A 23,795-nucleotide genomic window follows, 5' to 3' on the forward strand; every position below is an offset into this window, starting at 1 on the left:
ATTGAAATGCTGCAGGCTGTTATGACTTGTGCAGTTGCATGGATAACTTTGCCTTGCCTCCATTCTATACATATAGAGGTGTTGGAAGAAGTTGGCTGGAGGGCATGCATGTGTTGCTATCCTGAGACATCTGTTCAACTTCCTGCCACATAACTAATATTGGACATTGGCTTTGCGTGACCCTTGATCTGCTGGATATTACACCTAATGATCCCAGTGAAATCAATGAAGTTCTGTCTGATGCTTGCCTGCCAATAGTTGTTAATCTTTCCAAACTGAAAGACCTCTCTCTCCAGTCAGCACCACAGTTTGAACAAAGGCTGCTCTTAGGGCCTCAGCTACAAACCTTCCTGGAGCAGCCATACACTCCATGGTTGACTGCAGTGCTATTAAATAGTCCTCCTAGGTTCTCCTGATGGTTACTTCTACCTGAATCATCACCAACAGCACACAATCTGATACAGACCTCGATGCTCAACAACACCCTTCCTTTAAATGCTGAGCCTGATAGGCTGCAGATCCCAAGGCTGTTCAACTGGATTTTGACCCAGCGACAGTCAAGGAATGGCAATATATTCTCAAGTCAGGATGATGTGTGACTTGGAGGGGAATTTCCAGGTGGTGGTGTTCCCAAGTGCCTGCTGCCCTTGTCCTTCTAGATGGTAGTGGTCATGGGTTTGGAAGGTGCTGTGAGTTCCTGCAGTGCATCTTGTAGATAATACATACTGCTGCCACAGTGCGTCGGCAGTAGAAGGAGAGAATGTTTGTGCAAGGGGTGCAAATCAGGTGAGCTGCTTTGTCCTGGATGGTGTCAGGCTCCTTGAGTGTTGTGGGAGCTGCACTCATCCAGGAAAGTGGGAAGTATTCCATCACACTCCTGACTTGTGCCTTGGACAGGCTTTGGGGAGTCATGAGGGGAGTTACTCGTCACAGGATTCCGAGCCTCTGACCTGTTCTTGTAGCCACAGTATTTATATGGATGGTCCAGTTCTATTTCTGGTTGATGGTAACCCCCAGATAGTGTTGATAGTTAATTATTGATAATTAATGAACTTCAGGAGAAACAGATGGTCTGACAAACTCTATACTGTCTTATTGCCAATCTCCAACACCTTTCATGAGTTCTGTCAAGGTCTGCAAAGCTTTCTTTTCAGAGAAAGCAAAAGCTCACAGACTTGTCTATTCCTATCTCCCTTGTTCAAGGCTATCTTTTCCTCTAAAATTAATGGAAAAGTGCATATATCATTGGATACCATGGGATGCAACAAAACCAGTGTCTGGGTACATAATGGGGAAAGATGGAACTTTCCTGGAGGTTTAAAGAATATGATGTTGCACTCAATTACCTTGCACATACTATCATTCACACAAAGATTAGGTATAGATGAAGAAAAATCAATACAATTACTGAGTATAATTGTCTCAGTCTCTCATTTGTGGCAGGCCTGCAGTTTCTTAGTTGAGTTGATGCTTTTAATTGAAGTGAAGGTCTTGTAAGCAGGGGATTCTCAGTAATTTGTGATATTTCTTGTAGTTGAATTTCCAGGAGGGGGTGAATTTGAAGTTGGAATAGGTTGGGCAAAGTCCTTCTCGTACTTTCAAGGTGTTTCTGTTTGCTCCCTTGGCTGCATAATTGACTTGAAGCTGGTTTGATGACTTCTCTGATGAATTTTGAACTCTCTCTTTCTCTGCAAGCAGCTTTTGCTGTTTTAAAAACAGATAGAAAACATGGCTATGCTCATCATGTGACTTGTACAAGTTCAAAAATTCTTTGTCCAAAGCAAGGTGATTTGTTGATTATATATCCTGTATTGTCGTTTGACATTTTGAAATTCACCCTGTCTAGTTTGGCTAAGAAACCATCAAAATAGAATGGAGGATCCCTTGCACTTTCGGTTAACACACGCTGAGTTTTGATGTTTCTTTTGTCTGTGGTGAAACAAAAAGATGAGTCGGCTGGAATGCTGACAGTCCATCCTTAAACAACGAGATGTGTGAATTTCTCAGCTGGCTGTGAATGTCCACACTTAATTAGGTATTTGTTTGAGATTCAGGACTGCCTGGAGCCCAAAATGCTAATGGTCACATGATTTTTTTTTTAGTGGCCTTTTTAATAGACTCTTTGCGTCCAAAATTTTAAAAGTATTGTCTGAAAGTTCATAATGCAACACTAGCAAACAGTCTTCTAAGGATAACTTCCTCCTTAAGTCAATACAGACATTTGAAACAATGGAAGGTCAGCAATTGTACTGTCAGGAAAGCGGAAGTCCTGTCCCGCCATACTTTTAGCATGGAAAATCTAGGCTAATACCTTTGACGATACTATCTGGACTGGCATCAGAACACTGCTTTCAAACCCTGGTTACAGTACAACTTTATCACAAGTGTGACTTCACCACAATCAAAAGGATGTAATAAAGACTTACTTGGCCTCCAGTGTTTTGACAGCTGCGATTGGAATTTTAATAGGGGATCTCCTGTCAGGAGACTTCTAATATATAAAAGTAGATTTAGAACTATTTATATTACTATTTGACATTAGCAAAGTTAAATTCCCATTTGGTGACAATTACAAAACAGCCAAGCACTTTGTCCATAATTGACGAGAATCTTAAAAATTGACAAATGATGAATGAAATGTAATTAAAATATAGTGAAAGCAATGTTAACCAAAGCATTTGATACTAAAATTGTGCTACTTGTTGCTATGATTCACAAGGACAGAATGATTCACGATGAAGAACCAGTTAGTCCTGCTTCAATCTAAGAATGAGTCTTCCAGATCTTAAACTACACTTTAATTGTTGCGTCAGTCAGGTTTTCTGAAATATAACATGCAATACTTGCAAAAATTGTAGCCTTCTGTACTCCATACATTAAGAATTAATTGAAATAAACTAGCCATTACATAAGAGAAGAAAATATTTTTCTCTGCTCTCACCCACTCTTACAATAAAGAGCAGATTTATTAAAACCTGAAACAAGTATTTTCATATCAATGAAAGTACAAGATGTTTGTCCTGAACTAGATTGAGTGGCCAAGTAGTAAATTATAATTTCTGACTAGTTAGTAGTTAACTGTGGTATTTTTTCTGTAAATACAGACTTGGCCTGCTTTGACTGACAATTCATGCATGAAGCAAAAGTATTGGAGGCCTGGTGTGATATTTCATTAATTGTTGTTTTTAATGTGGTATCTCTGTTAGGATTAGCTGATTTTGCTGACATTGTTTTGAGAGGATTTAAGTAGATTGTACAGGCAAAAGGCAATGAAGCTGCAAGGTCAAGGAGTAAGAAAGCAGCTATGAGAGCACAGGAAATTTGGCACTGAAGTATAGTTGGCTAGAGTCAACATTCAGTAATTTGAATTTCCAAGTTCTGTTTGTGAAAGGTGAATGATATGGAAGTTGCTACAAATGTCCAGAACTATTACTGATCAACGAAAAGTCTCTGGGTGGACTCACTCTGGCTCAATGTTACTGATCTTGAAAAATAATTGCAAATTCCTGCACTAAGTGGAAGGGCGAGGGGGTGGGGGGGTGGTTTCTAGAGTGTACTTTGCAGGAACTGCTCACAATCCGGGAGGCAGAGGAAAGAACATGATTGGCCAACCTGTACAGCAGGAGGATGACTCAGCCACAGGCAAATGCAGGAAACTCTTGGGGATTTGAAGTTGTCCAGTACATAAGCTGTTTTGGCAGTGATGGGCACATTTTTCAATATTGTTAAAATAGGGTTTTTGAAAGTGGCACATATTTACAATTATTGATGTGGCTTAAGAGAGTTCCGATTACAATGCAGACAGTAGCATAATGGCAATGTTACTGGGCTAGTAATCCAGACGTCTGGACTAATATACCAGTGACATGAGTTCAAATCCCAGCATGGCAGCTGGGGCAATTTAAGTTCAATTAATTATATATTTAGCATAAAAGTGTAGCCTCAGTAACGATGATGGATGATGATCATGAAACCACTAGATTGTTGTAAATACCCATCTGGTTCACGAATGCCCTCTAGGGGAGGAAATCCTCCATCCTTAACCCAGTCTGACCTACATATGACTCCAGATCCATAGCAATATGACTGACTCTTAACTGCCCTCTGAAATGGTCAAGCAGTTGTATCAAACTGCTACAGAAAAGTTGAAGAAAAATAAAACCAGACAGACCACCCAGCCATTGACCTAGACACCAGAACTGACAAAAGCATACGCTGCCCAGCTGTCTCTGAAAAGCCCTCCTCATGAATGTCTGGAAACTTGGGCCAAAACAGGGAGAGCCCATAAATGAGTCAAGCAACAACTTGACATCAGAGCCGGGGAGGGGTGCAGATAATGCCAGACACTGGGGTTTGGTGGGGGGCCTGGGCCCAATGCTTCAAACAGTTTCTCATCGTACACGCTGAGCAACCAGAGCTGCAGGCCCGAAAGACCAGCTTGAAAGGACTGGATCTGTCAGGCTGAGAGCTCCGATATTTTTAAAGTCAGTCTGCCAGTGTCAGGTCAATTTCATGAGATGCTGTTGCTGCTTGCGACCTTTGGGCAGTTTTGCAATTCCGGATTTTTTTTTTGGATAGCCTGCCAGAAAACCACAAACCTGCCTGAAGGTGAAAAGCAGCAGCAGCAACGAAGAGTGTTGCTGCTTGAACAATGTTAAGTCAAATCCCTGTCATTTTAAAACCAACTGGATGCTACGTGTGTGTGGGAAGGGCGGGGGTTGGAGGGAAGGTTGGAGAGGGGACTGGAGGGAAGGTTGAAGGAGGAGTTAGAGGGAAGGTTGGAGGAGTGTTGAGGTAAGGTTAGGGGGCTTTGGGGGTGATTGGAGGGGGTCTTGTGGAAGGTTGGAAGAGGATTGGGGGAAGGTTGGAGGGGGATTGGGGGATGGTTGCAGGGGGTTGGGGGATGGTTGGAGAGGGGTTGGGGGATGGTTGGAGGGGGGTTGGGGGATGGTTGGAGGGGAGTTGGGAGAAGGTTGGAAGAGGGTTGGGGGTAGGTTGGAGGGGGATTGGGGGATGGTTGCAGGGGGTTGGGGGATGGTTGGAGGGGGGTTGGGGGAAGGTTGGAGGGGGGTTGGGGGATGGTTGGAGGAGGGTTGGGGGATGGTTGGAGGGGAGTTGGGGGATGGTTGGAGGGGGGTTGGGGGATGGTTGCAGGGGGGTTAGAGGGAATGTTGGAGGGGGGTTGGGGGAAGGTTGGAGGGGGGTTGGGGGAAGGTTGGAGGGGAGTTGGGGGAAGGTTGGAGGGGGTTGGGGGTGGTTGGAGGGGGTTTGGGGGAAGGTTGGAGGGGAGTTGGGAGAAGGTTGGAGGGGAGTTGGGGGAAGGTTGGAGGGGGTTGGGGGATGGTTGGAGGGGAGTTGGAGGATGGTTGGAGGGGGGTTGGGGGAAGGTTGGACGGGAGTTGGAGGATGGTTGGAGGGGACTCGGGGTAAGGTTGGAGGGGGGTTGGCGGATGGTTGGAGGGAGGCTGGGGGAAGGTTGGAGGGGTGTTGGGGGATGGTTGGAGGGGAGTTGGGGGAAGGTTGGAGGGGGGTTGGGGAAGGTTTGAGGGGGGTTGGGGGAATGTTGAAGGGTGGTTGGAGGGGGGTTAGGGGAAGGTTGGAGGGGGGTTGGGGGATGGTTGGAGGGGAGTTGGGGGAAGATTGGAGGGGGGTTGGAGGAAGGTTGGAGGGGGGTTGAGGGAATGTTGGAGGGGGGTTGGGGGATGGTTGGGGGTGATTGGGGGAAGGTTGGAGGGGGGTTGGGGGATGGTTGGAGGGGAGTTGGGGGAAGGTTGGAGGAGGTCTTGGGGGAAGGTTGGAGGGAGGTTGGGGGAAGGTTGGAGGGGGGTTGGGGGATGGTGGGAGGGTGGTTGGGGGAAGGTTGGAGGGGAGTTGGGGGATGGTTGGAGGGGGCTTGGGGGAATGTTGGAGGGGGGTTGGAGTAAGGCTAGGGGGCTTGGGGAAGGTTGGAGGGGGGTTGGAGGAAGGTTGGAGGGGACTCGGGGTAAGGCTGGAGGGGGGTTGGCAGATGGTTGGAGGGGGGTTGGGGGAAGGTTGGAGGGGGGTTGGGGGATGGTTGGAAGGGTGTTGGAGTAAGGTTGGAGGGGGGTTGGGGGAAGGTTGGAGGGGGGATGTTTGGAGGGGGTTGGGGGAAGGTTGGAGGGGGTTTGGGAGGATGTTTGGATGGGGTTGGGGGAAGGTTGGAGGGGGTTTGGGGGATTGTTGGAGGGGGTTGGGTGAAGGTTGGAGGGGGTGGTTAGAAGGGTGGCTGGGGGGATGTTGGGATGGAGGTTGGGGTTGGGGATGGGGGGAGGTTAGGAGGGTTGGGGGGAGATTTGCTACAGAGTTGAATTGTTTTTGTAAATGTGGTGATTTTTTGTAGCCACTTTCTTCACATCAGTTGATTGATCTGTGATTAATTATCCTGAGAGAATCAGCACTGAGCCTCCAATTTTACCAGCGTTGCAGTCACTTTGCCTTCTGCATGCAGGTGTAATGAAAGAAAGACAAAACCTACATTTATACAGCACATTTCATGATGTCTCAAATCACCTTACAGCCAATTAAATACTTCTGAATTGTAGTCACTGGTATAATGTAGGCAATGTTAACAAATGGCAGAGCAGGCTCACGGGGCCAAATGGCCTACTCCTGCTCCGAATGTAAATGTTTGTATGTCACTCTGGGCTGGATGAGATGAACTGGGCTAGGTGACCTTTGTTATCCATAATTATTCTGTGAAGAGGGTGGAATCATGGCTGGAGTTCAGTTTATTTTTTTGCTAAAGAAAGTTCACAGTTCTGGTGAGCAGGTTTTGTGGGTGACATTGCCAGGACAGGAGTGCACAATGGACTCACAGTGAATCAATAACCTGTTTTACACTGCACATGATTCTCAGATTTCTTTTCCATTGACATCCATCTTGTCCTTGTGTCTGCTTACCTATTATCCCACTCTATCTTGGTGTATTTTGTGAGTTTTTTGAGGTATTGAAATATTATAAGAAGTTCTGTTGCATAGCAGATATTGAAAGGATATTGTAGTGAGAAGCAGCAATAAGCAGAATCTTCAGACTTGCTGATCATGAAACAGATACAACTGTGAACCATTCAACCTTTGTTCTCTGGCCTCTTAAAAGTTCTGTTGCACAGACACACCCGAGGGCCCGGAAACAGGGGAAGCACTGGAGCCCGTGATTTCTTTCCCTGGCCTTGCCTGACATAGTCATACTCACCGAATCATACCTTACAATGTCTCAGACACCATCATCACTATCCCTGGGTATGTCTTATCCCACCAACAGGACTGACCACCAGAGGTGGCGGCACAGTGGTATACAGCCGGGAGGTAATGGCCATTGGAATCCTGAACATTGACTCTGTACCCTGTGAAGTCTCTTTGCATCAGGTTAAATATGGGCAAGGAAACCTTCTGCTGATTAGCACCTATTGCTCTCCCATAGTTAATGAATCAGTACATATTAAAAACCATTTGGAAGAAGCACTAAGGGTAGTAAGGGCACAGAATGTACTCTGGGTCCATTACAAAACGTGGCATGGTAGCACCATTACTGACCAAGCTGGCAAAGTCCTAAAAAACATATCTGCCAAACTGTGCCTGTGGCAGGAGGTGAGAAAACCAACAAGAGGGAAAAACCTATTTGGCCTCATCCTTGCCAATCTACCTGTCGCAGATGCATCTCTCCATGCCAGTATTGGTAGGGGTGACCATTGCAAAGTTCTTGTGGATATAAGTCCCATATTCACACTGAGGGCACCCTCCATTGCGTTGTGTATCACTATACTAGGTGGGATAGGTGCAGGACAGATCTAGCAGCTCATAACTAGGTATCCACGAATTGCTGAGTACCATCAACAGCAGAAGAATTGTAATCTGTAGCTTCATGGCCCAGCATAACCCTCAATCAACCATTACCATGAAGCCAGGGCATCCACTCTGGTTCAATGAGCAATGTATGGCAGCATGCCAGGAGCAGCATCAGACATACCTAAAAATGAAAAACCTAATGAAGCTACAACACAGGAGTACATGCATACTAAACAGCTGTTGCAAAGCAATCCCACAAGCAATGGATCAGACAAAGGTCTGCAGTTGTAACACATTCAGTGGTGAGTGGTGCTAAACAATTAAATGCCTAACCAGAGGATAAGGGTCCACAAATATCCCCATCCTCAATGATGGGAGAGCCTAGCAAGTCATCACAAAAGATCAAGACTGAAGCATTTGCAACAATCTTCAGCCAGAAGTGCCGAATGGATGATCCATCTCCATCTCCTCCTGAGGTCCCCAGCATCAGAGATGCCAGTCTTCAGCCAGTTTGATCCATTCCACGTGATATCAAGAAATGACTGAAGACACTGGATACTGCAAAGGCTTTGGGCAGTTATGGTTTGTGCTCCAGAATGAGCCACATGCCCCTAGCCAAGGTGTTCCAGTACAGCTACAACACTGGCATCCGCCCAGCAATGTAGAAAATTGCCCAGGAATGCCGTGTCCACAAAAAGCAGGACAAATCCAATCAGGCCACTTACTGCCCTGTTAGTGTACTGTCAAACATTTACAAGTGCTGGAAGGTACTGTCAACAATGCTATCAAGTGGCATTTACTCGGCAATAACCTGCTCACTGATGCTCAGTTTGGGTTCTGCCACGGCCACTCAGCTCCTGACCGAACATGGATAAAAGAGCTGAATTCAAGTGGTGAGGCGGGAGTGATTGCCCATTGATTGAGTGTGATACCAAGGAGTGCTAATAAAACTGGAGTCAATGGGAATCGGGGTAAGACTCTCCACTGGTTGGCATCATACCTAGCACATAGGAAAATGGTTGTGATTGTTGGAGTCAAATTATCTCATTCCTAGGACATTGCTGAAGGAGTTACTCAGGGTAGTGTCCTCGATCCAAGCATCTTCAGCTTCATGCTTCATCAATGATCCTCCCTCCATCATAAGGTCAGAAGTGGGGTTATTTGCAGATGATTGCACTGTGTTCAGTAAAGTTCATAATTTCTCAGATACTGAACCACATCATGCCCATTTGCAGCAAGACCAGGACAAGTGATGGCCAGGGTTGGGCTGGAAAGTGGCAAGTAACATTTGTGCAACAGAAGTTTCAGGCAATGACCTTCTACAAAGTGGGAGAATCTAACAATCTGATCTTTACATTCAATATCATGACCATCGCTGAATCCCCCACCATCAACATCCTGCCCAGAAACTGAACTGGACCAGCCACATAAATACTGTGGCTACAAGAGCAAGTCAAAAGGCTGGGAATTCTGCAGGTGCACTCACCTCCTGACTCCCCAAAGCCTGTCCATCATCTACAAGGGACAAATCAGGACTGTGATGGTACATTCTTCACTAGCATGGATGAGTGCAGCTTCAACAACACTCAAGAAGCTCAATATCATCTAGGACAAAGCAGTCCACTTGATTGGCACTCCAACCACCACACTCCCTCCACCACTGGTGCACCATGGCTGCAGTCTGCACTAAGTAGAAGATATACTGCAGCAACTCACCAAGGCTCCTTCAACAGCACCTTCCAACCTTCAACCTCTACACCAAGAAGGACAAGGGTAGCACGTGCATGGGAACACCAGCACCTGCAAGTTCCCCTCCAAGCCACACACCATCCTGACTTGGAACTATATTGCTGTTTCTTCACTGTCACTGGATCAAAATCCTGGAACTCCCTTCCTAACAGCGCTATGGGTGTAGCTACACTGCATAGGTGGCAGTGGTTCTGGAAAGCAACTCGCCACCAACTTCTCAGGGGCAATTAGGGATGGGCAATAAATGCTGGCCTCATTGGCAATGCTTACTTCCCATGAACGAAACACTGTCACCTTGAAGAAAAGGATGGCACACCCATTTTCCACTTCAGCAGAAGCCCTTTGTTATTAATTTACACTTGAAACCAGCTGCATTGCTGGTTCTGGCTAATCACAATGTTATTCCTTATTAACCTCTTTAATAAGCGTTCTAGACAGTATGGAACAAAGATGTATTAAAGATTGTTAAACTAAACTTCCAAATGAAGGACTGAAATAAAACTTTTGGGTTTCATTTCTAATGGAATAGAATACAAAAGCAGGCAGTAATGATAAATTGATAACAAACTTGGTTAGACCATGCTTAGAGTACTGTGCATAGTTTTGGTCTCCGAACTAAAAGAAGGATATTGAAGTACTACAGAAAACACAGCAAAGAATTGTAAGGATGTTACCAGAATTGACAAGATAAAGAAGGCTGAGAGTGAGGAAGGAAAGGAACATGGAGAGGATGAAGAGGGAAGGGGAAGAGAACGATTGGTGAGGAAATATAGGTAGGTTGGAACCAGTCAGCTTAGTGATACTAAGTAGGAGAAGACTGCAAAGTACCTTCAGCCTGCATCAATCCCTTTAGGACCCTGTGTCAGGCTGCTACATGCCAAGCTGAACAGGTGGGCATGAAACACGTCCCATCCGTTGGCTCGCAAAGATTGTGTTGAAGCCGTACATCATTGATTTAAATAAGGCTCCCTCGTGTTTTGGGCTGGATCAGGACACCCATTGAGACCCGCTCAAAACTTAAGTCAGATTGGAGGGCTTTTTCAAATTTTTAATAGGAACATAAAAAGCTGGAGAAATGCAGCAGGTCAGGCAGCATCTGTCGAGAGATCCTGGTTCTGATGAAAAGTCATTGATCTGAAATGTTAACTCTGTTTCTCTCAATAGATGCTGCGTGACCTGCTGAGTTTCTCCAGCTTTTATTTTCTTATTTCAGATTTCCAGCAACCGCAGTATTTTGCTTTTATCTTTTCACATTTTTGTTTGTCTATTGCACCTTTCTCCATCGAATAGATGGGGCATATGAAAATCAGCCCAATACAATGTCGAAATTAAGTTGCATGATATCTTAAGAATGCTTAATAGTCTGAATAAATTTCCTTTGTCCTCCATTACAATAGTAGCATTAATCTATTTATCCTACTTATCTCAAAAGGATTACAGGTGCTGTTAAAACAACAAATGAACTTGATGCAAATGGGGGGCTCAATATTATACATTGTTATTCCAAGATTTAGTTTGTTTTTAGATCTATGCACTGCGACATATTTTCCTATTTGAAGTTTAAGGTCTTTTTAAAAATAAAGATGATTTCAGCAAAGTGCTTTCTCTAGATATGGTGCACTGAATGTTGAACATTAGTGGTAGGAAAAAAAATTGAAGAATCCATAAAGATTTTGGTAGCACATTGAGTGTTATTTGGGTAAGATTAATGTTTTGGTAGGGAGCTCTCTAGTTTAACAAGAAGAATCAGGGTTTTTGGGAGTATAGGGTGTGGCCAAGGTTTGTTCAGGATATTGTTTTTGGGATTTTTTTGGGCAGGGATGATCTGGAACCTCTCCAGTTGCTCACTGATTTCAGGCTATCTTTGACTGTGTGCAGCAGAGGTGAAGCAGACCTGCAAAAGGGAGCCGACATTATCCTGTTTCTTCCATAACTCCAGGCACAGCCTGTGAACTGCTTCCTCAAATTGGGAAGGGCCTCACAGGTGGTTTGTCTGCAAATATGGAAAGTCCAGGAGCACCAGGCATATCTAAAAATGAGGTGTCAACCTGGTGAAGCTACAACACAGGTTTACCTGAGTGCCAAACAGCATAAGCAGAAAGCTAAGCGATCCCACAAACAACGGATCAGATCTAAGCCCTGCAGTCCTGCCACATCCAGTCATGAATGGTGGTGGGCAATCAAACAACTCACTGAAGAAGGAAGCTCCCCTAATATCCCCATCCTCAATGACGAGGGAGCCCAGCACTTCAGTGCAAAAGTTAAGGCTGAAGCACTTGCTACAACTTTCATCCAGAAGTGCCAAGTGGATGATCCATCAAGGCCTTCTCTAGAGGCCCCCACCATCACAGATGCCAGTCTTCAGCCAATTCGATTCACTACATGTAATATCAAGAAATGGCTGAAGGCACTGGATCGTGCAAAGGCTATGGACTCTGATAATATTCTGGCAATAGTACTGAAGACTTGTGCTCCAGACTTGCCATGCCCCTAGCCAAGCTGTTCCAGTACAGCTATAACACTGGCATCTACCAGGCAATGTTGAAAATTGCCCAGGTATGTCCTATACACAAAAAGCAGGGCAAAGCCAACCCGGCCAATTACCACCCCATCAGTCCACTCTTGATCATCAGTAAAGTAATGGAAGGTTGCTATCAAGCGGCACTTGCTTACCAATAACCTGCTTACTGATGCTCAGTTTGGGATCCGCCAGGGCCACTCACTACATGACCTAATTACAACATTGGTGCTAACATGGGCAAAAGGGCTGAACTCCCGAGGTGAGGTGAGAGTGACTGCCCTTGACATCAAGGCCACATTTGACTAAGTGTGGCATCAAGGAGCCCTAGCAAAACTGGAGTCAATGGGAATCAGGGGGAAAACTCTCCGCTGGTTGGAGTCATACCTCACACAAAGGAAGATGTTTGTGGTTATTGGAGGTCAATCATCTCAGCTCCAGGACATCACCGCAGGAGTTCCTCAGGGTTGTGTCCTAGGTTCAACCATCTTCAGCTGTTTCATCAATGACCTTCCTTCCATCATAAGGTCAGAAGTGGGGATGTTCGCTGATGATTGCACAACGTTCAGCACCATTTGTGACTCCTCAGATACTGAAGCAGTCCATGTCTAAATGTAGTAAGACCTGGACAACATCCAGGCTTGGTCTGACAAGTGGAAAGTAACATTCACGCCACACAAGTGCCAGGCAATGACGATCTCCAACAAGAGAGAATCCAACCATCACCCCTTGATGTTCAATGGCATTGCCATCACTGAATCCCCCACTATCAACATCCTGGGTGTTACCATTGACCAGAAACTAAACCGGACTAGCCATTTAATACTGTGGCTAGAAGAGCAGCTCAGAGACTAGGAATCCTGCGCCAAGTAACTCACCTCCTGACTCCCCAAACCCTGTCCACAATCTACAAGGCACAAGTCAGGAGCGTGATGGAATATTCCCCACTTGCCTAGATGAGTGCAGCTCCCACAACACTCAAGAAACTTGACAGCATCCAAGACAAAGCAGCCTGCTTGATTTGCACCCCTTGCACAAACATTCACTCCCTCTATCACTGACGCACAGTAGTAGCAGTGTGTACCATCTACAAGATGCACTGCAGAAACTCACCAAGGCTCCTTAGACAGCACCTTCCAAACCCACGACCTCTATCAACTAGAAGAACAAGGGCAGCAGACACATGGCAACACACCGCCTGTAAGTTCCCCTCCAAGCCACTCACCATCCTGACTTGGAAATATATCACCATTCCTTCGCTGTTGCTTGGTCTAAATTCTAGAACTCCCTCCCTAACAGTACTGCGGGTGTACCTACACCAGATGAACTGCAGCAGTTCAAGAAGGCAGCTCACCACCACCTTCTCAAGGGCAAGTAGGGATGGTCAATAAATGCTGGCCCAGATAATGAAGCCCACATCCCACGAATGAATAAAAATGATGTTTGAAGGCATGAGTGCAAACATCTCAAGAATTTATAATTTGCCCCAGTCTGTGCTAAACTTGAGCATTACTTTTAAAGAGGGATGTTAGGGAAAGGAAGCACAAAAAACATCTTAGCCATTTCCTAAACAACCTTGAAATAGCTATCTCAGCAAATTCTTAAGTAGTTTTAGACCTTTGTTTCTCACAGCTGGATGAATACAATAATTTTTCTTCTTCAGTTGTTTTTATTCTTGACTTGTTTTAGTGTTTTATTTAGTTCTTCATATATAGCCCTGGGAATCTCACTCTGTTCTCACAATGGAAAGGTATGGTTTGCATTAGATCATCTCAAACCAAACCAGCTCCTAATTTCCTAATTTGTTTGATGACCTCATAATGTCTTCTTGGTTTGAATCAGCTATTTTGATCATTACACACACACAACAGACAAAACATGAACCACTAACGAAACCACTGATTGTTATGCAGACCATGTAGTATGAAAACATTGGTTGCTAACAAATTATGATCCATTGCACTATTAATATTTTCCTTGACCAATGTTTATTCAGGATTCATTATCAGCATATAACCCATGTATCAACACTATTGTTGATGAGTTGGTGACTGAATGTTGATTTGGATTTGAAATTCCAAAACAATCAATTAAATTGATTTGCAATCAAATGTAAGGAAGTTGCTGAACAATGAAAGAATTTGTTGGATTATATACTCTTAACAAACAATATACTATACAGTGTCAGCAGTGACACACCACAAGTTCTCATAGTTCTTTATTTTGTATAAGCATTTGTGAGTCACTTCTGTTGTCTTGGTCCATATATTAACATGAATGAAGAGTTTCAAATTAAACTTTTTAAAATCTGTCCAGGCTAAGCTAGTTTAGTATATTGACTCAGTTACATACAAACATACGAGCTAAGAGCAGGAGTAGGCCATTTGGCCCCTTGAGCCTGATCCGCCATTCGATAAGATCATAGCTGATATGATTGTAACCTCAACTTCACATTCCCATCTATCCCCAATAACCTTTCACCACTTGCTTAACAAAAATCTATCTACCTCTGCCTTTAAAATATTCAAATACTCTGCTTCCACTGCCTTTTGAAGCAGAGAGTTCCAAAAACTCACGACTCTCTGAGAGAAAATATTTCTCCTCATCTTCACATCCACCCTGTCAAGACCCCTCAGGATCTGATAGGTTTCAACGAAGTCACCTCTTACTCTTCTAAACTCCAGCGGATACAAGCCTAGCCTGTCCAGCCTTTCCTCATGAGTCAACCCACCCATTCCAGGTATTAGTCTGGTAAACCTTCTCTGAACTGCTTCCAACGCATTTACATCCTTCCTTAAATAAGGAGACCAATACTGTACATAGGATGTGGTCTCACCGGTGCCCTGTATAACTGAAGCATAACTTCTCTACTTTTGTATTCAACCCCCCTCGCAATAAACAATAACATTCTATTCGCTTTCCTAATTACTTGCTGCATCTGCATACTAACCTTTTACGATTCATACACGAGACCATCCAGATCCCTCTGCATCTCAGAGCTCTGCAATCTCTCACCATTTAGATAATATGCTTCTTTTTTATTCTTCCTGCTAAAGTGAACAATTTCACATTTTCCCACATCTTACCACATTTGCCAGATCTTTGCCCACTCAATTAACTTATCTATATTCCTTTGTTGCCTCCTTATGTCCTCTTCACAACTTACTTTCCTACCTATCTTTGTCTCATCAGCAAATTTAGCAATCACACTTCCGGTCCCTTCATCCAATCATTTGTATCAATTGTAAAAAGTTGAGGCCCCAGCACTGATCCCTGTGGCACACTACTCATTAAATCCTGCCAACCAGAAAATGACCTATTTATGCCAACTCTCTCTTTCCTGTTAGCTAGCCAATCTTCTATCCATGCCAATATGCTATCCCATAAACCATGAGCTTTAATTTTCTGCAATAATCTTTGATATTGCACTTTATTAAATCCAGGTGAGCTTGTACAAAGTAGGTCTCCTCCTTTAACCAAATTATACAGTATACTGAGAAATGTCATCAGGTTATGCCCATTCTATTATATCTGCATTACTGCAATACCAGTTGGTACTACCAGAATGTGGATGTATCTACTTCTTTCAGATCCATGCACACTCGAAGTAACAAAGTGAAAAGCATAGCTTATATTTTCTTTTATATGGCCAACACTATGAACTGGAACAACAAGTTCCCTTGCCCAGTTTTCAGACAGAAAATGCTTGATACTTATGAGATTGTCAAGAGGCCAAGTGTTTTCTCATGCAAATGAAGAAAAATTGGTGGGCTAGACATTCTCTGACTCTGACCATTAATTTATAATCTCTGACTCAACAGCCTAAAAACAGGTTACTCCACCCATCATCTTAGTTAGACAATATTATCTGGTGGAACATCAATAAAAGAATAAAATATTTATTTTTCTGGAATATAAATTTCATTAGTTTAAACTGTATTTATTATTTTGCATGTGATTGCTTTATCCATCATTCACTGGGGTATGGTACATTTCGATGCTATATTCAGGGGGATATCAACAATGTACTCACATTTTCTGATGCATTATGCTGCTTACCATGCTGCTGAAAGCATTCCTAATATTTACCATTTGTCTCGCGGGAGAGGGAGGTCAAACTCAAGTCATTTAATGACCAAAGTGTGACCACCCTTGATGGAATGGGGAAGAAAAGGGAAACAAAATATCTTTGTAATTGTGTTGGTGCCAAAATGACATACTCCGCAATGGAAGATTTGCATTAAAACTCTGACAGGCATTTGATACCTTCGGCACGCAGGTAGTGAAGCTTGACAAGCCCATTGACTTTACTTATACTGACTACTGAATTCTCAAATATACAAAAAGAGGCTAGCTTACATAGGCTGTTAACTATCTTAATTCCCAGGTGCTTTCACCCAATCAAATTTACAGAATTACCTTCTACATAATTGAGCAGCAGAGAACTTGCAGAAATATGTAGGTTTTGAGCTGCATTGGAATTGATTTTTTTTCTATCATATTTCTGAATTTCAAGTTAATCTGTCAGCTGATGCTGATCAATAGAAAAGCTGAAGAAATATGCTTGAAAATATAATGGGTCTTAATTTCCGAGCTCCCCAGCAGCGGATTAGAGGGAAACCCAAAGATGCACTGGGGAATTCCCTTTGGAAGTTCACAAGTAAGGCAATTGACCCACACTGGGAACCATCTGAAAATGTTGCAAACTTTGGATGGTTCCAACTGGGTTATATCAATGGTTGCCCAGAAAGTTAGAAGGATTAAAACCACATCTAGCTTCTGGGTAACTTTTATCCAGACCCAGAATGATGCCCCCAAGGGTCTCCCCCTGCACCGTCCACCTCCCAGGGGACTCCCACCACCACCGAATTACCCGCCCAACAGGCTCCCCCCCCACCACACCCCTGACTCCTCGGGGACACCCCCAACCCTCTGACTACCACCCCCACAGGACTCCCCACCCCCAACTTCCCAGGGGTCTCCCACGACACTCCCCACTGGATTCCACCCACCTGCATGTGTCTCCTCCCACAACCCGACCCCCCTACAACCTCCGGTGGGCACGACTCTCACCGCCACCTCGCCTCCACCCTAGGCCTAACTGGACCCGACCCAAGGCCTGACCCCAACCCCTCCACGGGCCGACATACCCCCCCCACCCCCCCGACCCCGGGACCTGACAACCTCCCCAAAGCCCAACCCCACCCTCAACGATGCCTAACCACCCCCACCCCCCCAGCCCCCACAAGGCCCAATAACCCCGCCGAGGCCCAACAACCCCAACTCCCCTGAGGCCCAAAAACCTCACCCCATCCCCTGCACGCCTACCCAATCTGACCCGAGGCCTGACCCCCTCAACCTCTGACCCACGACCTCTGATACCCAGACCGAGTGCCTTAAAAAGGAGGCGTGGTCTCCTTCACCGACTCAGCTGCACTTCAACACTGGGTGCCAGGGATGCATGCACTGCCTGGACCTCACACAACCTGAGTTGGAAGGTCAGATGAGATAGGATTAAATTGGGCACTGAGTGGCCATCCGATGCTGATTGCCACTCTGAGGAAGTTCAGGCCCATTAACAGGAGGAAGAGAAAGTTTTCAATATTAATCAGTAGGTAGTGCTATATTGTAACTACATAACTTCCCACCAGATGAGAAATCAAGTATTAACATTACTCGGTTGAAACAATGAAGCTTCGCCTAGAAACCACTTAATTTGTTCTAAACAATCCATTTACTTTTTACACAGTTAAGCAGTAACAAAGTTGCTCTTGGCCATTTTTTCCTACCTTAATGAGTAGTTCTTTAAAATAAATTATGCAATATGATAACAGAAATGAGTTTAGTCAGCCATGATCATTTGGAAATTTGCCAAATTCAAAATCTGGTTTTTAGAGATTGATTAACTGACTGTAAAGTGTTGAAGCCAAGTGCTACATTAAACAGCAGATTTCTTTTGTAGCAGAGCATGATCAGGGTCTGATCCGACCCACAGCTGCAAGCACAGGAGATGCAGCTTCTGTCCTTTTACCTGCTCTCTCCATCAAGCCCCAAACACTCCTTCCAAGTGGAACAGCAATTTATAAATACTTCCTTTTATTTAGTGTACTGCATCCATTGCTCACAATGTGGTCTGCTCTACACTGGGGATACTAAATGCCGACTGGGTCATTGCTTTGCGGAACACCTCCATTCAGTCCGCAAGTGTGACCCCAAGCTTCCAGTGGCCTGCCATTTTAATTGTAACCCTTGCAATGAAGAGTGACATCACAAGACAGCACGAGAGAGCAGCGGGGAGATCAGAACCAGCGCAAGTATGGGGAAACTTCAGAAAGTGACATCAGCACAAAGGTGAGAGCTGATTGGTGAGTAGTGGGTAAGTGTTTTTCTCCAGTTTTTTCTCCTGTTTTTCTCGTTTAAAATAGATGAAGCTAAGGAAAGGTGAGAGCTCTAGTTTTTATTTAAAGTACATAAATAATTTAACTTTTTTTTACTGTATTTAACTTAAAGTAAGGGCTTTTTTTCCCAACTAGAGGCATGGCAGGGCAGCTCAGTCCCGTGTTATGTACCACCTGCAACATGTGGGAAGTCCTAGACGCTCCTTATGCTCTGACTGACCACGTGTGCAGGAAGTGCCACCAGCTGCAGCTACTTGAGCTCCAAGTTTCGGAGCTTGAGCAGAGGTGTATCCGTGAGGCTGAGAGTTTCGTGGATAGCGTGTTTTTAGACGTGGTCACCCCACAGCTTACGGAAGTGCAGACAGAGAGGGAATGGGTGACCATCAGTCAGAAGAAAGGTGTCAGGCAGGTAGTCAGGAAATCCCCAGTGTGCATCTCGCTTGAGGACCATTTTTCTGTGTTGGAAAAAGGTGAGAGTGACGGTTCCTCTGGGGAGTGGAGCCACGTGCATGGCATTGTGAATAGCTCAGCTGCACAGTGGGGGAGGAAAAAGAGGGGAAGAGCAAAAGTGGTTGGAGACTCAATAGTAAGGGGAACAGACAGGCATGTCTGCGGCCATAGACGTGATTCCAGGATGGTATGTTGCCTCCCTGGTGCCAGGGTCAAGGATGTCACTGAATGGCTGCAGGGCATTCTAAAAGGGGAGGGAAAACAGACAGAGATCATGGTACATATTGGTACCAATGACATAGGTAGAAAGAGGGATGAGGTCCTGCAAGCAGAATTTAGGGAGCTAGGACCTCAAAGGTAGTAATCTCTGGATTACTTCCGGTGCAACGTGCTAGTGAGTATAGAAATAGGAGATTAGTCCAGATGAATGTGTGTTTGAAGAGATGGTACATGAGGGAGTGCTTTAGATTTCTGGGAGATTGGGACCATTTCTGGGGGCGGTGGGACCTGTACAAGGCGGACGGATTGCACCTGAACCGGAATGGGACCAACATCTTTGTGGGGAGGTTTACTAGTGCTGCTGGGGAAAGTTTAAACTAACTTGGCAGGGGGATGGGATCCTGAGAGGAGGTTCAGCAGGGGGAGATGCACAGCCAAAATTAGAAGAGAGAGCAAGTGAGTCTGGAAGGTAAAGAAATTATGGGCCAGTTAAGGCACAAGGGAGTTTGGCAAGGTTGGAAAGTATTTATTTTAATGCAAGGAGTCTGACGAATAAGGCAGATGAGTTGAGGGCACAAATGAACATGTGGAAGTATGATGTAATTGATGTCACAGAGACATAGTTGAGAGAGGGGCAGCATTCGCAACTCAATATTCCAGGATATAGGGTCTTCAAGCGAGACAGGGAAGGAGGTAAAAGAGGGGTATCGCATTTTGATCAAGGAATCAATTACAGCAGTAAGGAGGGATGACATCTTAGAAGGCTCCTCAAATGAAGCCATATGGGTAGAACTTAAAAACAAAAAAGAGCAATCAACAAGAAGAGTCATGCAGACTCGAAATGTTAACTGTGCTCCTCTCCACAGATGCTGCCAGACCTGCTGAGTTTTTCCAGGAATTTTTGTTTTTCTTTTGCCAAACTGTTATGTTTCGCATTAAGTTTTACAATATTCATTGGGTTGCTAAATAAAAATTAGAATAACTGTCACTTTGAAACATTTGAAGGTAAATTCTATCCATACCATCGATAATGCCCACTAACATTTTAAATTCTGGCATAATTTTATCCCTATTTGAGATAATCTAGAATGGTTACAGAGTCTGTGAAATCTATCTTCACAATACAAATTCAGCACATAGGAACATCAATTTCAACTCCTGGTGCATGTTGAGAGATAACTATTGTGAATCACTGCTAAAACTGGTGCTAGGCCTTTCACCACTCTCCTAACAGTCAGCATCAATTACAGGGAATAACGATGTGTTATTTTCTGCATCAACAAATTAATTTTCATATCATTACAGTTTGAAAGACGTCACATTCAAACATGCTTATTTTTTTCACATTTGAGAACTTGCTGCTCTGCTTTACAAACTTCTCGTTTCGTTTCAACCGCAAGACAGCGATAGATTTCCGGGTTTAAATTGCATTAATGATCACCTGAGCTTTGATTTTACAGTACCACCAATCCCAGGGATTGATCCCTGCTAACTGGATTATCTAGAATACTCAGCCTACAGTTCGATATATCCCGCTCTTTGCTCCTCTGGGGCTCCAACATATTGATGGCTTTATATTAAATAACATTTTTTTTCATCCTGTAACAATCTAGATAAAGCTTTATATATCTATATTGGCAAATTGATAGTTTCTGCACTTTGGTTAGTTTTCCTTAGTTATTACGCCTGATTTTATCAGCACCAATGTTAGGATTTCTGCAGTTTAGGACTACAAACACCAAACCTCCTAACAGTAAAGCTTCTTTAATTATTCAACCATTTTGATGCACGAAGAGACTTTCAGCCAGTAAATAAATCGAACCCTCTGTCCCTCTCGAATCATAAAATCTGTATTTCCTTCCGAAGGTGCAATATGGAAGCCGCTTAAAAGGTGTACAATGATCGTCACCGGCTCTTGAAGTAGATGTACACTTATCGCTGAATGGTACATATACACAAAAAAACGTTTAAATACAATAACACAAGTATTAAATTTAACATGATAAAAAGGGCAATACTGTAAACAAAACAGAAATTACTTTGAGAATAACCCGTCACTTGATTCTGATAATGCAATATTTAAATTCGCAGATCAAGGAGTGAGCCCACGCCTCTTAAGTTTTGCACTTTGCTCTACTGTTTACAGTCCATTTTTTAGAAAGCTACTTTAACTGTGCTTTTGTCAGTCTAGTCATCTGGTTACAGCAGAAAATACTTTGTGCCCTTTTTTTCTGCATTTGTTGTAGTGAAAGGTGAAGGAAACACAAGCAAATATCAGCAGCCCTGCTGGGAGCTGCCACAGACCAGTCACAAGTTAGCTCCATTCGCTCTGAGCTTAAAACAACGAGACAAAGGCGATCACACCCGAAAAGGAATTGATGTAAAACTTGGCGATAATAAAGTATTAAATTCACTATTTCACGCCACAGAATATTTCAAATACAATTAACCAGTTACTCACCTATCACCAAAAAGCGACTCCGAGAAATTCTTCGAAAAAGCTTTCAGGAGTAAACAATGTTAGACAAATAAAGTAAAACTGATACGTGGTAACTTGTTCGCGGCGCGGCAGAGGGTAACCGCCCCGCACGATCCATGCCTCTCAGGTATCAGCTGCCCAGGAACTTGCCCTCAGGTACACGCTCACCAGATACACACCCTCAGGTACACACTCACCAGGTACACACCCTCAGGTACACGCTCACCAGGTACACACCCTCAGGTACACACTCACCAGGTACACGCTCACCAGATACACACCCTCAGGTACACACCCTCAGGTACACGCTCACCAGATACACACCCTCAGGTACACACCCTCAGGTACACGCTCACCAGATACACACCCTCAGGTACACACTCACCAGGTACACACCCTCAGGTACACGCTCACCAGGTACACACCCTCAGGTACACACTCACCAGGTACACGCTCACCAGATACATACCCTCAGGTACACACCCTCAGGTACACGCTCACCAGATACACACCCTCAGGTACACACCCTCAGGTACACGCTCACCAGATACACACCCTCAGGTACACACCCTCAGGTACACGCTCACCAGATACACACCCTCAGGTACACACCCTCAGGCACACACTCACCAGATACACACCTTCACATACACACCCTAAGGTACACGCTCACCAGATACACACCCTCAGGTACATGCTCAACAGGTACACACCCTCAGGTGCACACCCTCAGATACACATCCTCACATACGTAACCTCAGGTACATGCTCACCAGATACACACCCTCAGGTATACACCCTCAAATACACGCCCTCAGGTACACACCCTCAGGTACACACACATCAGATACACACCCCTCAAGTACACCCCCTCAGGGACACAACCCTCAGATATGCATGCCTCAAATACACACCCCTAAGGTACCTGCCCGCCAGATACATATCCCTCAGGTATGCACCCTTCCACCTGTCCACCAGATAGACTTCCCTCATGTACCTGCCAGGTACCCATTCCTCAGGTAAACACCACTCAGGTACACAGGCCTCTGGTGCACAGCCCTCAGGTACCTGCCTGCCTGTAAATATCCCTCAAGGACACACCCCTCAGGTATCTTCCCACCCGGTACATGCCTTCCAGGCACACACCCCTCAGGTACACAGCCCTCAGGTACACTCCCTAAGGTACATGCCTGCCTGGTATACACCCCTCAAACATACACCCTCAGGTAAATAGGCCTCAGGTACACACTCTTTAGATGCCTGCCTGCAGGGTATATTCTTCCCCAGACGCTCACCCTGTAGGTAGACGCCACTCAGGTATCTGTCTGCCAGGTACACACCCCTCAGATTACCGCTGACCAGGTAGACACCCCTTAGGTGTCCGCCCCGCAGGAACTTGCTCCTCGGGTACCTCCATGGTAGGATGCCACCACAGGTGGTTGCACCTGTACCCTCCACACACTAGGCCCTGCGCCCAAGCACAAGACTGACTGCAGCCTGACAGCAAGTTGCCCGCTTCCAGAATGAGGTTTAACCAATGACACCTGTTTCTCCAAATAATCTTTCAGCAGCGACTAGAAAATAATTACCGTTCAAGAGGAGTGATACAGGGAAAGGAATGATACAGGGAGAGGAATTTCTTTTTATTCTTTCATGGGATGTGGCTGTCACTGGCTGGGCCAGCATTTACTGCCCATCCCCAATTGCCCTTGAGAAGGTGGTGATGAGCTGCCTTCTTGAACCACTGCAGTCCATGTGGTGTAGGTACACCCAAAGTGCTGTTACAGAGGGAGTTCCAGGATTTGAACCCAGTGACAGTGAAGGAACAGCAATATATTTACAAGTCAGGGTGAGGAATGATACAGGGGGAGGAATTGGTTACGACTGGACTTCGGGTGAAGTCCCCCAATTTGTTAACTTCCCAAACAAGACCCCAATTTTGTTATACTCCCAGGCGAAGAGGAATGAGCTAGCTCCCTTTCTTTATACAACCCCCTCGGTTGGACGCAACAAGGTTAATTTAAAAGGGACCCCTTCCCACTGTGGATACCTTTCCCAGTCCAAATATATTTATGTTTTAGAAGGAGCAAATTTAACCAGGCTTTCCTGAGTCAAAGAAAAAGTATGTTTATTCGTTACTAAATCCAAGAAAAATAATAAGAATGTAACACACGTA

At 44.8% G+C, this 23,795-nt stretch overlaps 1 protein-coding gene across 1 annotated transcript in view; it reads right to left on the minus strand.

Annotated features, from left to right (window-relative positions):
* The window catches only part of lnx1 (ligand of numb-protein X 1), a 268,850-nt gene extending 247,114 nt beyond the window's left edge, over positions 1-21,736 (minus strand). The window contains exon 1 of the mRNA XM_078547852.1: positions 21,602-21,736. The gene's annotated coding sequence lies outside the window, so the exon portion shown is untranslated. The remainder of the gene's footprint in view (positions 1-21,601) is intronic.
* Between the last annotated feature and the right edge of the window lie 2,059 nt (positions 21,737-23,795).

Source organism: Cetorhinus maximus, chromosome 1 (genome assembly GCF_964194155.1).
Source record: "Cetorhinus maximus chromosome 1, sCetMax3.hap1.1, whole genome shotgun sequence".
NCBI lineage: Eukaryota > Metazoa > Chordata > Chondrichthyes > Lamniformes > Cetorhinidae > Cetorhinus > Cetorhinus maximus.